Source organism: Somniosus microcephalus, chromosome 7, assembly GCF_052327205.1.
Source record: "Somniosus microcephalus isolate GS21.2 chromosome 7, FLI_Smic_1.0, whole genome shotgun sequence".
Lineage (NCBI taxonomy): Eukaryota > Metazoa > Chordata > Chondrichthyes > Squaliformes > Somniosidae > Somniosus > Somniosus microcephalus.
Genome location: NC_140993.1, coordinates 162,973,705 through 162,989,094, shown reverse-complemented (window position 1 = coordinate 162,989,094; position 15,390 = coordinate 162,973,705). Strand labels below are relative to the sequence as shown.

The following is a 15,390-nucleotide window of genomic DNA, read 5'->3' as shown; positions in this document are numbered from 1 at the left end:
CTTGACTGTTCAAAGAAAGCAAAGAAAACAAAAAAGAATAAAAAACAGCTGCTGATTTTTGCCGGTGGCTCCAGATTGCCGGATAGCTCACCTCCGGATAGCACAAAGTTTCCTGTACTTATAAAACATTTTTGGTAAATCTTTCTATAACATACACTTTACAACCTCACCAATCTTTTTATTAATAAAGGGGTGCTCACCTCAGTGTGTTTTATCACAAACAATGGCCGCCGCTTGCTTTTCAGTTGGAAAGATTAGGCCCCGCCCACACAGTCGATTGTCTGTCACAGACACAGATTTGGAGCACAGAAGCCCCAACCACTCTATGTTCCTGTACTAAAATGGCCACGCATGCACTCTGTTACACACTGAATCAAAATGGTGTCGCACTGAAACTTTTCGCCCTGCTTGACAAAGATGGCTGCCGTTAACCTGGGGCTGTCAGCAGAAGAAATTTCCTCAGCTGCAAACACAGGATCTTCAGATTATTATTCGCGGCTTGCGACCTACCCCAGTTGCTTATGAAGCCTCCCCACCTACTGACCCCGGGAATGGAGCTGAGGCAGCACACCCTCTGCCCTCTGCCAGTGTTTGTCTCTGTCTAGGCCGGGAGCCTGGGTCTAGAGTTGCACTGCTGGCAGTTGGAGAAGCCTAGGCCCCGGGCCTGGAAAAACGGTGAATGGTAGGAAAATTATAGAGGTTAGACAAAAGATTTACAAATTAATTAATTTTTTTAAAAAACAATTTGTGTTTTAAAAGCAACTTTTTTTTTGCTGGAAATGTAGATTTGAAAAGAAACACGCAGAAAGCGGGAAAAAGAAATGAAAAGTTTGGAATCAAGATGGCGGCGACTCACCTCGGTTCAGAACGATAAGGCCCGCCCACACAGGCACCGATTGGTGGACCGTCAGGTCACCGAAGCGTAGGATTGGTCAATTGTCCCGTCACTCGACTGTAGGAAAGCCCGCCCGCACGTGCCAGGAACCCGGCGTACGATTGGTCGACCTTGACGTCACTCTATCGCTAATGAGTGGATAATGAGATGCTAATGAGCGGAATTTTGAACGTTTTTTGGATACCGCGGGCGCGATTTTTGTCCGGCCGAAACATAAATACGCTTACGACCGTTTTGGAAAGGTAAGCTTTCTTTTGACGTAAAGCACGCGTAGGTACGCTCTAAAGCTTTCGAGTGTATAGCCGGACAGACGCACACCGAAGGACAGACAGACAGATAGACAGACAGACAGACCGACAGACAGACAGACAGATCGATCCGTTTATTTATATATATAGATAAGATAGATGATGAATTGGCCTCCACTGCCTTCTGTGGTAGAGAATTCCACAGGTTCACCACTCTCTGGGTGAAGAAATTCCTCCTCATCTCTGTCCTAAATGGCTTACCCTTTATCCGTAGACAGTGACCCCTGGTTTTGGACTCCCCGACCATCGGGAACATCCTTCCAGCATCTAGTCTGTCCAGTCCTGTTAGAATTTTATAAGTTTCGATGAGATCCCCTCTCAATCTTCTAAACTCCAGCAAGTAAAAGCCCAATAAACCCAATCTCTCCTCATACGTCATTCCTGCCATCCCAGGTATCAGCCTGGTGAATCTTCGCTGCACTCCTTCCATGGCAAGAACATCCTTCCTCAGATAAGGCGACCAAAACTGCACACAATACTCCAGATGTGGTCTCACCAAGGCCCTGTACAACTGCAGCAAAACATCCTTGTTCCTGTACTCAAACCCTCTCGCTACGAAGGCCAACATACCATTTGCCTTCTTAACCGCCTGCTGCACCTGCATGCTTATTTTCAGCGACTGGTGCACAAGGATGCCCAGGTCTCGTTGCACTTCCCCTTCTCCCAATCTATTGCCATTCAGATAATAATCTGCCACCTTGTTTCTGACACCAAAGTGGATAACCTCGCATTTATCCACATTATATTGCATCTGCCATGCTTCGGCCCAATCACCCAACCTGTCCAGATCATACTGGAGTTTATCGGTATCCTCCTCACAACACACACGCCCACCCAGCTTTGTGTCATCTGCAAACTTGGAGATATTACATCTAGTTCCCTCATCCAGATTATTAATATATATTGTGAATAGCTGGGGTCCAAGGACCGATCCCTGCGGTACCCCACTAGTCACTGCCTGCCAATCGGAAAAAGACCTGTTTATTCCAACTCTTTGCTTTCTGTCTGCCAACCAGTTCTCTATCCAAGTCAATACCTTGCCCCCAATCCCATGTGCCTTAATTTTACACGCTAATCTCTTATGCGGGACCTTATCGAAAGCCTTTTGAAAATCCAAATACACCACATCCATTGGTTCTCCCTTATCTATTTTACCAGTTACATCCTCAAAAAATTCCAGTAGATTAGTCAAGCATGATTTACCTTTTGTAAATCCATGTTGACTTTGTCCGATCCTGTCACTTTTTTCCAAGTGCTCTGCTATTACATCCTTTATAATGGACTCTAGCATTTTCCCCACTACCGATGTCAGGCTTACCAGTCTGTAATTCCCCATTTTCTCGCTACCACCCTTTTTGAACAGTGGGGTAACATTAGCTACCCGCCAATCCATGGGTACTGTTCCAGAGTCTGTCGAATTTTGGAAGATGACCCGCAACGCATCTACTATTTCGAGGGCCACTTCCTTAAGTACCCTAGGATGTAGATTATCAGGCCCTGGGGATTTGTCGGCCCTCAATCCCATCAATTTCCCTAACACCATTTCCCTACAAATACTGATTTCTATCAGTTCCTCCCTGTCATTAGACCCTATGTTCCCCGACATCTTTGGGAGGTTATTTGTGTCCTCCTTTGTGAAGACAGAAACAAAGTATGTATTTAATTGGTCTGCCATTTCTTTGCTCCCCATGATTCTGACTGCAAGGGACCTACGCTTGACTTCACCAATTTTGTTCTCTTCACATATCTATAAAAGCTTTTACAGTCAGTTTTTATGTTCCCTGCAAGCTTACTCTCATATTCTATTTCCCCCCTCTTAATTAACCCCTTTGTCCTCCTTTGTTGAATCCTAAACTGCTCCCAATCCTCAGGTTTACTGCTTTTTCTGGCCAATTTATATGTCCTCTCCTTGGATCTTATGCATACCTCGTACGGGGAGGCCTCCCTACTGTGCCCCAGGGTACGGGTTGTTACCACAAGGGTCAACGTCATCGTAGGGAAGCGTGTGTGTTTAACGTGCAAGGGACACATTCCTCTGGATAGGCGGTGGTGGCTCAGAAAGCTAAGCAAGGATATGAGGAACCCCGCAGTCGAGTGGGAACGGTTGGGGAACAATACACACCGGACGATTACAGGGACTCACGGGGGATTAAGTGTGTGTTGGGACAAGTGGTGGGAACCGGACCAAGGGATTTACATCTGTATGTGGGGGTCAGAGAGGGTCTGCCCCTCGGGCATATCTATTGTTTTCCACCGACAGTGGTGAGACACCGGGGAGGGGATGAAGTGGGATACCAGCCGGAAGGTGTGCGCGGTCCCATACTCCCCGATCCCAGTCAATGCCACTGAGCTTGTAACTCGCCCCCGAAAGTGCCTGCCCACGGCGCAGGCAGCGAGGTTACCCAGGGAAGGGTGCCCCACCACCACCAAGGGACCAGGGAATGGGCTGGTACTAGTACCTACCGACCAGATGCTGTACCAGGGGGTACACTATGCGGTAGCCCCCGTGATTTTAAATCTCACCAAGGTATATTTACTGGAGTGGTGCCCCAAAGAAACAGAGCAGCTATACCAGGCCCTATTAAAGGACATGTTCAAGAAGTTTTATGAGTTCGATTTCGCCAATGTTGACAAAACCGAACTGTACAACACACACCGCGAGTTTTTGGGTAATGCAGGGAGGCAAAGAAGGGGAGTATGAAATGATTTTTTTCTGCGTTTAATACTGGGTCCTCTGTCATCAACAGTTTGGATGACATAGAGCTACAGACCCAGATAAACGGTTTAAAAACCCAGTTAAGGAAGATAATAATGGACGAGAACAAGGTAGTGGGCATGAGGACCAGGCCATGACGGTCCATTTAAAGGAGATTATAGCGGAGTTGGAGAAGCACGCAAAGACAGTAAATGCCCTCATAAGGGAGGACAGAAATGCCTCTGACCAGGCTGCGCAGAACGAGGTGTGCATGCTGTATGGGGCATGGTTGCTGGGCGAAGGCCGCAGTAATCTGGAGGATTTAAAACAGGGACACTGTGATTCCACCCTGGTGGGACATTTTCAATAACATAAAGGTCCCGTCGTGGATCAGACTGGCTTCCCACATTCTTGTGGTTTGCCAGTTAGGGATAGTGTTGTATCTAGTCTGCATTCAGTGCAAGGGAAGAGGTCAGATGCTAGAATTCTGAAACCAGAGGATCTGGAAGGAACATTATGTAAAGGTGGAGGGAGATACACCTGTTTGAGTTTTGTATTTTTGATTAAAGATTGTTGATTTTTTGTGTTTGTTGTTTTCAATAAAGATTTTGCGACGTGTTGTTAATAGAGATGTATGTGTACCAGGTGGTATAGGGGTGTTGGACCCCCTCCATGCTTGGATGTGTGTAAACGACTGTAGTTATTCTATGTATGCTTATGTACACTACGTTTTCGCGGAATGGGAAGTGCATGTGTCGTGGGTATATTAGATAGGTAATTGCAGGGGAAGGTTGACTATGGAGGGTCAGAAATTTTGCTCACCTTGTAAGGATGATACTTCAAGCAAGTTTTAGTATCACAGGGGGGAGTGTAAGATTCGCAAAATTCCCACATTCCCCCAATGTTATTAATAAAAGGGACCCTGCATGGACACTTTAAAATGGGTACCCAAAAGATGGCGTCTGCACCTCGTGACCAAAAGCCTGTAAGATTTTTAAAAGCTTGGACTGTGCAGCACAGAGCAGGCAGTTTGAGAAACCAAAACTTAAAATGCATTTCTGTGAAAAGGACTTTGTGTTTGAAAAGCCAGACAGCCAGGCAAACACTGAATATGCATTTCATCAGATTGAAACAGATCAACCCAATTAGGCCTAAGCATGAGGCCATTAGTTTGTCCGCATAAATAATCGGAAACAGCTTAAGGAAGCCACCAAGGCTGGACAGGCCGATTAAAATGCATTAATGACAATACAACTCGGACATCGGGCCATCAGGTGCGATAAACTGCCATCTAAAGCCAGTTAGCTTAGATTGGTATAATCATTTAAAACAGCCCGCCAAAAGTTAAACAATGGACTGACCTGATTTGGCGCGCAGATAAGGGCCATCGGAAGGAGTATAATTGTAGGCCCTCAGTAGCAATCGCCCTCTGGCATCGCTATCTTGCTCTGCTCTCTTGACTCTGACCTCTTGGGCTGCTGCCACCCATACTCATGCCCTGGCCTCGTGGCGGGTTCTCTTCTCGCTCCCCGCATTGGGTGAATACAGCCAAGGACATCCATACCAATCGCGGAGAGGGGAACGAGACCCGAGTCCAAAGTCACCCAGGACACACGAAATGAAACGAGATGAAGAACAAGGTAGAGACCCGACAAGAGCAGAGAAGGGCAGCAAAAGACGCATTGATAAAGACCGAGCGCCTAGTTATAAGCTGGCATTTGGGGAAGAATTTAGACGAATATACCGGCGTTCCAAGAATGGGTAGAAAACTCTAAGCAGCGAAGACTGCCAACCGTCCCACAAATGCAACGTTACCGTCGCCGACCGCCCGAGGGAGAAGAAGAAGCGCGACGAGACGACGATGGTAGCTGAGGAGAGGAAAGGTGTGTTGCAGCAACAGCTCCAGCACCGCGTCCTGAGACCACGTGGCGATGGAGTACCCCAAAGGACAGGAGACCAAACCTCAAAACTCGCAACTGTTAAAGCAACAGGCTTTGGATTGGTGAGCATGAATTCCTGGCCCCTCATAGCTTAACCTAGTTAGGTATAGGGGGTGGGATAAGGATAAGGGGATTGTTAATGTAGTTTGTTTCTCCCTCGATGTGCTGTGTGTTCCCCATTCCCTGTATAAGTATAATTATCTGTTTATGGCTGTAATTGTTTACCATCAGACTGTGTTTTATTTCTGTTTGAATAAAATCTTTGTTTTCTTACACCAAACCACTCGTCTACTCGATTTTTCTGTATCGCCGCCTGCACCTGTGTCTAGAACACAGGGGCGTAGGAGCGATTCAAACCACTCACAGGCAGTCAGGGGCATAACTGACTGGGCGCACGCGCCACCCGCCACCCCCTACAATGTGGGCACAGCATTTCCTTCAGATCCAGGAGCAGCATCTGTAACAAGGTGGAGCAGTGCCAAGAGATGAGCAGCCAGTATAGGGATAAGTGAAATCTGGGAACTTTAATATGTGTGAATAGTGAAAAATTGTTTCCACCTTATGGGCAAATGGAGAACAAGAGGACAGAGACTGAGGATTCTCAAGGAAGAACCAAGAGAGAGGGAAGGTTTTTGAAATGAGGGCCATTATGCAATAGGATGCTTCGCCATGTGGCTATTGAAGCACAGAGTAGAGCGGCATTGAAAAGGGAGAGAGTTAAGTATGAAAATGAGGAATATAGCATGATTTGGGGGAATACTGTTACAGCAGAGAGTGGCAGCACTGGCACTGGGGACCTAACAGCCTCTTTGCGTGCTGTAATTTCTATCATTTTATGAAAGCTTTCCTTTTATTGAGTCAAAACCCAGGGAGTGGTTTAGAAATTTGAGCTGAATTTAGAACGATATGCCCTGTGAGAAGTGACCCAAACACCAAGCCTGCTGCTTTTTGTGTAATCTCCCATTTGGGTTCAGATTGGTCTGTGTTGGCCAGTTTTGACACGTGAAGTCCAAGAACATATCCTAATATAGATTGGGAGAAAAAACAGTGTTAAGGGCAAAGAGGGGAGGAATTCCTGAAATGTGTACAAGAGAACTTTCTTGATCAGTATGTTTCCAGCCCAACGAAGAAAGAAGCAGTGCTGGATCTAGTACTGGGGAATGAAGTGGGGCCAGTGGAGCATGTTTCAGTGAGAGCACATTTGGGAAACAGTGATCACAATATCATTAGGTTTAGACCAGTTATGGAAATGGACAAAGGACAATCAAAGGTGAAAATAATCAATTGGAAGAGGGCTAATTTCAGTGAGTTGAAAAGGGATTTGGCCCAGGTGGATTGCAAACAAAGATTGGCAGGTGAAACAGTAGTTGAACAATGGGAGACTTTCAAAGAGGAGATAGTTCAGGTATAAACTAGATACATTCCTATGAGGGGGAAAGGAAGGGCATCCAAAGCTAGAGTTCACTGGATGATTAAACCTGTGAGGTTAAAATGAAACAAGAAAAGGATAAATGTCAGGTTCCTAATACAGTAGAGAATCAAGCTGACTGCAGAGAGTGCAGAGGAAAACTAAAAAAGGAAATAAGAGGGGCAAAGAGAACGTATGAGAATAGATTAGCGGGCAACATAAAGGGGCATACTAAAGTCTTTCATAAACATTTAGAGAGTAAAAGGATAGTCAAAGGAAAGGTGGGACTGATTATGGACCATAAAGGAATTCTTGTGGATGCAGTGGTACTAAATGAGTACTTTGCATCTGCCTTCACTAAAGAGGATACTGCCAGTGTTACAGTAAAGGAGGAGGGGATAGAGAAAATGGATAGGATAAAAATAGATCAAGAAGAGGTATAAAATGGTTGGCAGCAATGTTCCCTTTAAGCTGTGAGGCCATGCAGTGTTCTGCAGCTCCCGCACAGCCGGTTCACCGGCTTTTAAATAGGAGAAACTGCACATGCGCGGTATTTTGAATAGGACTCTTAAAAGTGTCCGCGCACCCAAAATAAATAAAGGGAACATTGATTGGCAGTGCTCAAGATATAAAAGTCACTGGGTTACACCCCTGTTCAAAAAAGGGAGAGAGAAAAAACAGGTAACTACCGGCCAGTCGGCCTACCATCAGTGGTGGGGAAACTTTTAGAGACAGTAATCCGAGACAAAATTAATTGTCACTTGGAAAAATATGGGTTAATAAATGACAGCAAACACAGATTTATTAAAGGTATATCATGGCTGACTAACTTGATTTGAGTTCTTTGATGAAATAACGGAGAGGGTTGATGAAGATAGGTAGTGCAGTTGATGTTGTGTATATGGACTTTGAAAAGGCATTTGATAAAGTGCCATATAATTGACTTGTTAGCAAAATTGAAGCCCTTGGGATTAAAGGGGCAGTGGCAGCGTGGATAATAAATTGGCTGAGGGACAGAAAGCAGACAGTAGTAGTGAATGGTTGTTTTTCGGACTGGAGGGAATTGTACAGTGGCGTCCCCAGGGGTCGGTATTGGGAGCACTAATCTTTTTGATATAAGAACATAAGAACATAAGAAATAGGAACAGGAGTAGGCCAATCGGCCCCTCGAGCCTGCTTCACCATTCAATAAGATCATGGCTGATCTGATCCTAACCTCAAATCTTCTATCACTGTGCATCCACCCAAACCCATGTGATCTCCCGGGAGAGGCGAAAAACCAGATAAAGACCCAATGGCCAATTTGGGAGAAAAAAATCTGGGAAATTCCTCTCCGACCCATCTAGGCGATCGAAATTCTTCCAGGAGATCACTCTGTCCCTATATTTTCTACAGTACTTACCTTCTGTAAAGGCGATCTCCACCCCAGCCAGGAACAGGAATAAAACCATCTCCTGAAATCTAACACAGAATTAGAACACAGTAGGAGCAGAACCAGGCTACACGGCCCCTGGGCCCACTCCACTACCCACAGGGCCATGACCATTCCGAACCTAGACTCATGTCCAATTTCCTGCCCGCTCCCCGTAACCCTTAATTCCCTTTACTTCTAGGAAACTATCTATTTCTGTTTTAAATTTATTTAATGATGTAGCTTCCACAGCTTTCTGGGGCAGCAAATTCCACAAACCTACCACCCTCTGAGTGAAGAAGTTTCTCCTCATCTCAGTTTTGAAAGAGCAGTCCCTTATTTTAAGATTATGCCCCCTAGTTGTAGTTTCACCCATCATTGGGAACATCCTCACCGCATCCACCCGATCAAGCCCCTTCACAATCTTATATGTTTCAATAAGATCGCCTCTCATTCTTCTGAACTCCAATGAGTAGAGTCCCAATCTACTCAACCTCTCCTCATATGACCACCCCCTCATCCCCGGGATTAACCGAGTGAACCTTCTTTGTACTGACTCGAGAGCAAGTATGTCTTTTCTTAAGTATGGACACCAAAACTGTATGCAGTATTCCAGGTGCGGTCTCACCAATACCTTGTACAACTGAAGCAATACCTCCCTGTTTTTATATTCCATCCCCCTAGCAATAAAAGCCAACATTCCATTGGCCTTCTTGATCACTTGCTGCACCTGCATACTAACTTTTTGAGTTTCGTGCACCAGGACCCCCAGATCCCTTTGTACTACAGTACTTTCCAGTTTCTTGCCATTAAGATAATAACTTGCTCTATGATTTTTCCTGCCAAAGTGCATAACCTCACACTTTCCAGTATTGTATTCCATCTGCCAAATCTCTGCCCACTTACTTAGCCTGTTTATGTCCTTTTGCAGGATTTTTATGTCCTCCTCACTCACTACTTTCCGTCCCATCTTTGTATCATCTGCAAACTTTGATATGTTACACTCGGTCCCCTGCTCCAAATCGTTAATATAGATTGTAAAGAGTTGGGGACCCAGCACTGACCCCTGCAGAACACCACTAGTTACTGGTTGCCAATCTGAGAACGAACCATTTATCCCAACTCTCTGCTTTCTGTTAGAGAGCCAATCCTCCACCCACGCCAGAATATTACCCCCAATCCCGTGATTTTTTATCTTGAGCAATAATCTTTTGTGTGGCACCTTGTCAAATGCCTTTTGGAAGTCTAAATACACTACGTCCACTGGTTCCCCTTTATCCACCCTGTATGTTACTTCCTCAAAAAACTCCAGCAAATTTGTCAAACATGACTTCCCCTTCATGAAACCATGCTGAGTTTGTCCTATTAAATTATGTTTATCCAAATGTCCCGTTACTGTCTCCTTAATAATGGACTCTAACATTTTACCAACCACAGATGTTAGGCTAACAGGTCTATAGTTTCCAGCCTTCTGCCTACTACCCTTTTTAAATAAGGGTGTTACATTAGCAGTTTTCCAATCTGCCGGGACCTTTGCTGAGTCCAGGGAGTTTTGGAAAATTATTACCAATGCATCCACAATCCCTACCGCTACTTCCCTCAAGACCCTAGGATGCAAGCCATCAGGTCCAGGGGATTTATCCGCCTTGAGTCCAATTATTTTACCAAGTACCACTTCCTTAGTGATTTTAATCGTATTTAGTTCCTCCCCTCCTAGAGCCCCCTGTTTGTCCAGTGTTGGAATATTCTTAGTGTCCTCTACTGTAAAGACTGATACAAAATAATTGTTCAGTGTTTTTGCCATCGCCATGTTTCCCACCATTAATTTCCCGGTCTCATCCTCTAAGGGACCAACATTTACTTTAGCCACCCTTTTTCTTTTTATATAACTATAGAAACTTTTACTGTCTGTTTTTATATTTTTTGCTAATTTACTTTCATAATCTATCTTCCCTTTCTTAATCAATCTTTTAGTTATTTTTTGCTGTCTTTTAAAGACTTCCCAATCTTCCATCCTCCCACTAGATTTGGCTACCTTATATGCCCTTGTTTTTAGTCGGATACTATCCTTAATTACTTTACTTAGCCACGGATGGCTATCTTTTCTTTTACTCCCTTTTTTCCTCAGTGGAATATATATTTTTTGGAAATTGTAAAATAACTCCTTAAATGTACACCACTGATCATGTACCGTCTTACCCTTTAATCTATTTTCCCAGTCCACTCTAATCAATTCCGCTCTCATACCATCATAGTCTCCTTTATTCAAGCTCAGCACGCTTGTTTGAGATCCAACCTTCTCACCCTCTAATTGAATATGGAACTCAACCATGTTATGGTCACTCATTCTAAGGGGATCCTTTACTAGGACATTTTTAATTAATCCTGTCTCATTACACAGGACCAAATCTAAGGTTGCTTGCCCCCTGGTCGGTTCAGTTACATACTGCTCAAGAAACCCATCCCTAATACACTCAATGAACTCATCCTCAAGGCTGCTCTGCCCAATTTGATTTGTCCAGTTAATATGATAATTAAAATCCCCCATAATTATAGCTGTTCCCTTATTACAAGCCTCAACTATTTCCTGATTAATACTCCATCCAACAGAGTTGCAACTGTTCGGAGGCCTATAGACTACACCCACTAGTGCTTTTTTCCCCTTATTATTCCTTATCTCCACCCAAACTGTTTCACTATCCTGCTCCTTTGACCCAATATCATTTCTCTGTATTATAGTGATTCCTCCCTTTATTAACATAGCCACCCCACCTCCTCTCCCTTCCTGCCTGTCCTTCCTGATTATTAAATAACCTGGTATGTTTAATTCCCAGTCATGGTCACCCTGCAGCCATGTTTCTGTAATGGCCACAAGATCATACCCATATGTCGTTATTTGTGCCGTTAACTCATTCATTTTGTTACGAATGCTACGTGCATTCAGATAAAGAACTTTCAAATATGTTTTGTAACACTTCGTTCCTGTTTTTTCCCTTTTTAGTACTTTACTTTTTGCTCCATACCTTCTGTCCCTTCCTGACACATTCTGTTTTTTAATTCCCCCACTGCTACCTAAGTCTATGACCTTCTCTGTTGTCATTTCTATTATTTGCTCTCTAGAAACCTCCCCCCCCACTAATTAGTTTAAAGCCCTCGCTACAGCCCTAGTTATATGATTTGCCAGGACTCTAGTCCCAGCACTGGCCAAGTGGAGTCCGTCCCAATGGAACAGCTCCCTCCTGTCCCAGTATTGGTGCCAGTGTCCCAAGAAGCAAAACCCATTTCTCCCACACCAGTCTTTGAGCCACGCATTTAACTCTTTAATTTTATTTATCCTAGCCATATTCGCTCGTGGCTCAGGTAATAACCCAGAGATTATTACCCTTGAGGTTCTGTTTTTTAATTTGACCCCTAGCTGCTCATACTCCTTTAACAGAACCGTCTTCCTTGTCCTATCTACATCGTTTGTACCAACATGGACCACGACAACTGGATCCTCCCCCTCCCACTCCAAGTTTCTTTCCAGCCCAGAAGAGATGTCCTTAACCCTCGCACCGGGCAGGCAACACAGCCTTCGGGACTCCCGCTCTTGACTGCAGAGAACCCTATCTATCCCCCTAATGATACTATCCCCTACCACTACAACATTTCTTTTTACTCCCTCCACTTGAATGGCCCCCTGTACCATGGTGCTGTGGCCAGGTTGCTCATCCTCCCTGCAGTCCCCACTCCCGCCCTCACAGGGAGTAAGAACCTCGATCCTGCTGGACAAGAACAAGGGCTGCGTCTCCTTCAACACTACATCCTGGATCCCTGTACCTTCCTCACTCGTAGTCACACCGTCCTGTCCCTGACCACGGACTACATCTGCAGTAATTAACTTCATAGGTGTGACCATCTCCTGAAACATAGAGCCCAGGAACTTCTCCCCCTCCCTGATGTGTCGCAATGTCTGAAGCTCGGTCTCAAGCTCCATAACATGGAACTTGAGTTCCTCTAGCAGTAAACACTTGTCGCAGATGTAATCACCGTGAGCCTCAATGGGGACCACCGGCTCCCACATCTCGCAACAGTAACACATCGCCTGCTCCATTCTATATAATTAATTACATTTCTTATTATTAGTTATGAAGACCCTGCCCGGATATAGATGATAATGTCACACCACTATTCAAAGGACTTACCAACTTAAAGGTATAAAAGAGAAGAGAAGGAAGAAAACCAACCAACCAGCTGATCACCAACCTCCTCCTTGAATACTGTCTGTGGGGCCTGTTTGGTTGACTCATCTCGCTGCTCCGCCTCCGCAGTGTTGTCCAAGCCTGGGAGTGGGGAACAAAACAGAGCAAAAAACACACCCTCACCTCCCACTTATCCGAACTCTCCCACTTAGCAAAACTCCAGCACCACTCAATGCACAAGGCACCTTATATATATGTTAATGATCTGGACTTGGGTATAGAAGGCATTATTTTAAAGTTTTTGGCTGACACAAAGCTTGGAAATGTAGTAAACAGTGAGGAAGATAGTAGCATATTTCAGGAGGACATAGACAACAACTACAACTTGCATTTATATAGTGCCTTTAATGTAGTAAAACGTCCCAAGGCACTTCACAGAAGCGTTATCAAAAAAAATTGATACCGAACCATATAAGGAGTTGTTAGGGCAGATGAGAGGTAGGTTTTAAGCAGCACCTTAAAGAAGGAAAGAGAAAAAGAAAAAAAACAGACTGGTGAAATGGGCAGGCACATGGCAGATGAAATGTAATGCAGAGATGTGTGAAGTGATGCTTTTTGGAAGAAAATAGGAGAAGCGGTATAAACTAAATGTTACAATTTTAATGGGGGTGCAGGAACAGATAGACCTGGATGTTCACACACACAAATCTTTGAAGGTGTCAGGACAAGTTGATAAAGCTTTTTTTTAAAAAGGCACACGGGTCCTTGGCTTTATAAATGGAGGCATAGAGTACAAAAGCAAGCAAGTTAGAAACCTTCATAAATTGCTGGTTAGACCTCAGCTAGAGTATTGTATCCAATTCCAGGCACTACACTTTAGGAAGGATGTCAAGGCCTTGAAGATGCAAAGGAGGTTTACCAGAATGGTGGCAGGGATGAGGGACTTCAGTTATGTGGAGAGACTAGAGACACTGGGATTATTCTTCAAGCAAAGAAGGTTAAGGGAAGATTTAATAGAGGTGGTCAAAATCATAAAGTGTATTGATAGAGTAGATAGGGAGAAACTGTTTCCACTAGCAGGAGGGTCATTAACCATAGGACACAGCTTTAAGATAATTGACAAAAAGCCAGGGGGGAGATGAGGAGAATTTTCTTTACTCAGCAAGTTGTTATGATCTGGAATGCATTACCTGAAAGGGTGGTGGGAGCGGATCTATAGTAACTTTAAAGGGACGTGGATATATACCTAAAAAGGAAAAATTTGCAGGGCTACAGTGAAAGAGCAGGGGAGTGGGACTAATTGGATAGCTCTTTCAAAGAGCAGGCACAGGCATGATGGGCCGAATAGCTTCCTTCTGTGTTGTATAATCCTATGATTCTATGTTGGCTCTGATTGAGGTTCCCAGTTCAGAGTTGTCACCTTCATATAGAACCAGGGAGATAGGAGATAGGGAGAGAAATGGAGTCTGTTAAAAGTGGCATCAACTGGGGAGCCTAATCGCACCTTGTACAGTGCAGGGGGATTCTGACTGTAGTTATAGGGTGCATATTAGCGGGTTACATGATTAATACTAGTTACAGGTAGGTTTTCAGGGCGTTTACACCTATTAATACCAGTCGCATGTAGACTATCAGCTGGATGTCAACCGGCAATTCAGAGCCGGAGCTCCAGTCTCCACTCACTGGGACTGTCTGGAGCAGGGTTAGAATTCTGCACCTTCTGACTTGGTCAGGAATGCTACCAATAAGCCAAAGTCTTGCACCTGGGAATGTAGTTAATTGTGAAGACGACTGTAAATGACTTAAGAAGAATGTAAGTTACTAAATTGGGCAGATAGTTGTCAGATTAAATTTAATGTGGAGCAGTTATCTGATTCAATTTTTTTAGTACTAAATTCCCACATTGTGTTATTTACAGTGCTTAATTTAAACTATTGAATAATTCAAATTTTTTAATGTGAAAACCATCTTTGAATTATCAGGAGTAGCCAATATACTCAATGGCAAAACTTTAAAAGGAGTAGAGGAGCAGACAGATTTAAAGGTTCAGATATACAACTCAATGAAAGTATGAGGACAAGTTGACAAAGCATTAAAAAAAAAGAACATACGAGATCTTACGTTATATAAAAAGGACCAGGTACAAAAGCAAAGAGGTAATGCAAAATCTATACAAATAATTGGTTAGGCATTAGAATATTGTCCTTACTTTAGGAAGGATGCCATGGAGAAGGTACAGAAGATTCACTAAAATATGGGGATGAGACACATTGAGGTGATACTGGAGAAACTGGGGATCTGTTCATTAGAACAAGAAAGTTAAGAGATGATCTGATAAAGGTGTTCAAAATTATGAGGAGTTTTGATAAGGTAAATACTATGACTGAAGCAAGTTCCATAGTTTTTAAAAGAGAAATGGATAAATATCTGAAAAATAATAAGGCTATGTGTAAAGTCAGGGGAATGGGACCAAGTGAATACCTCTTCCAGAGAGCTGGCACAGGCATAATGGGTGAAATGGGTTGTTGTTTGTTTATAAACTTCCATGACAA

The 15,390-nt window shown here is 44.0% G+C and overlaps 1 pseudogene; it reads left to right on the top strand.

Moving 5' to 3' along the window:
* The first annotated feature begins 13,761 nt into the window (after positions 1-13,761).
* The window catches only part of LOC147114981 (uncharacterized), a 421,733-nt pseudogene continuing 420,104 nt past the window's right edge, over positions 13,762-15,390 (top strand).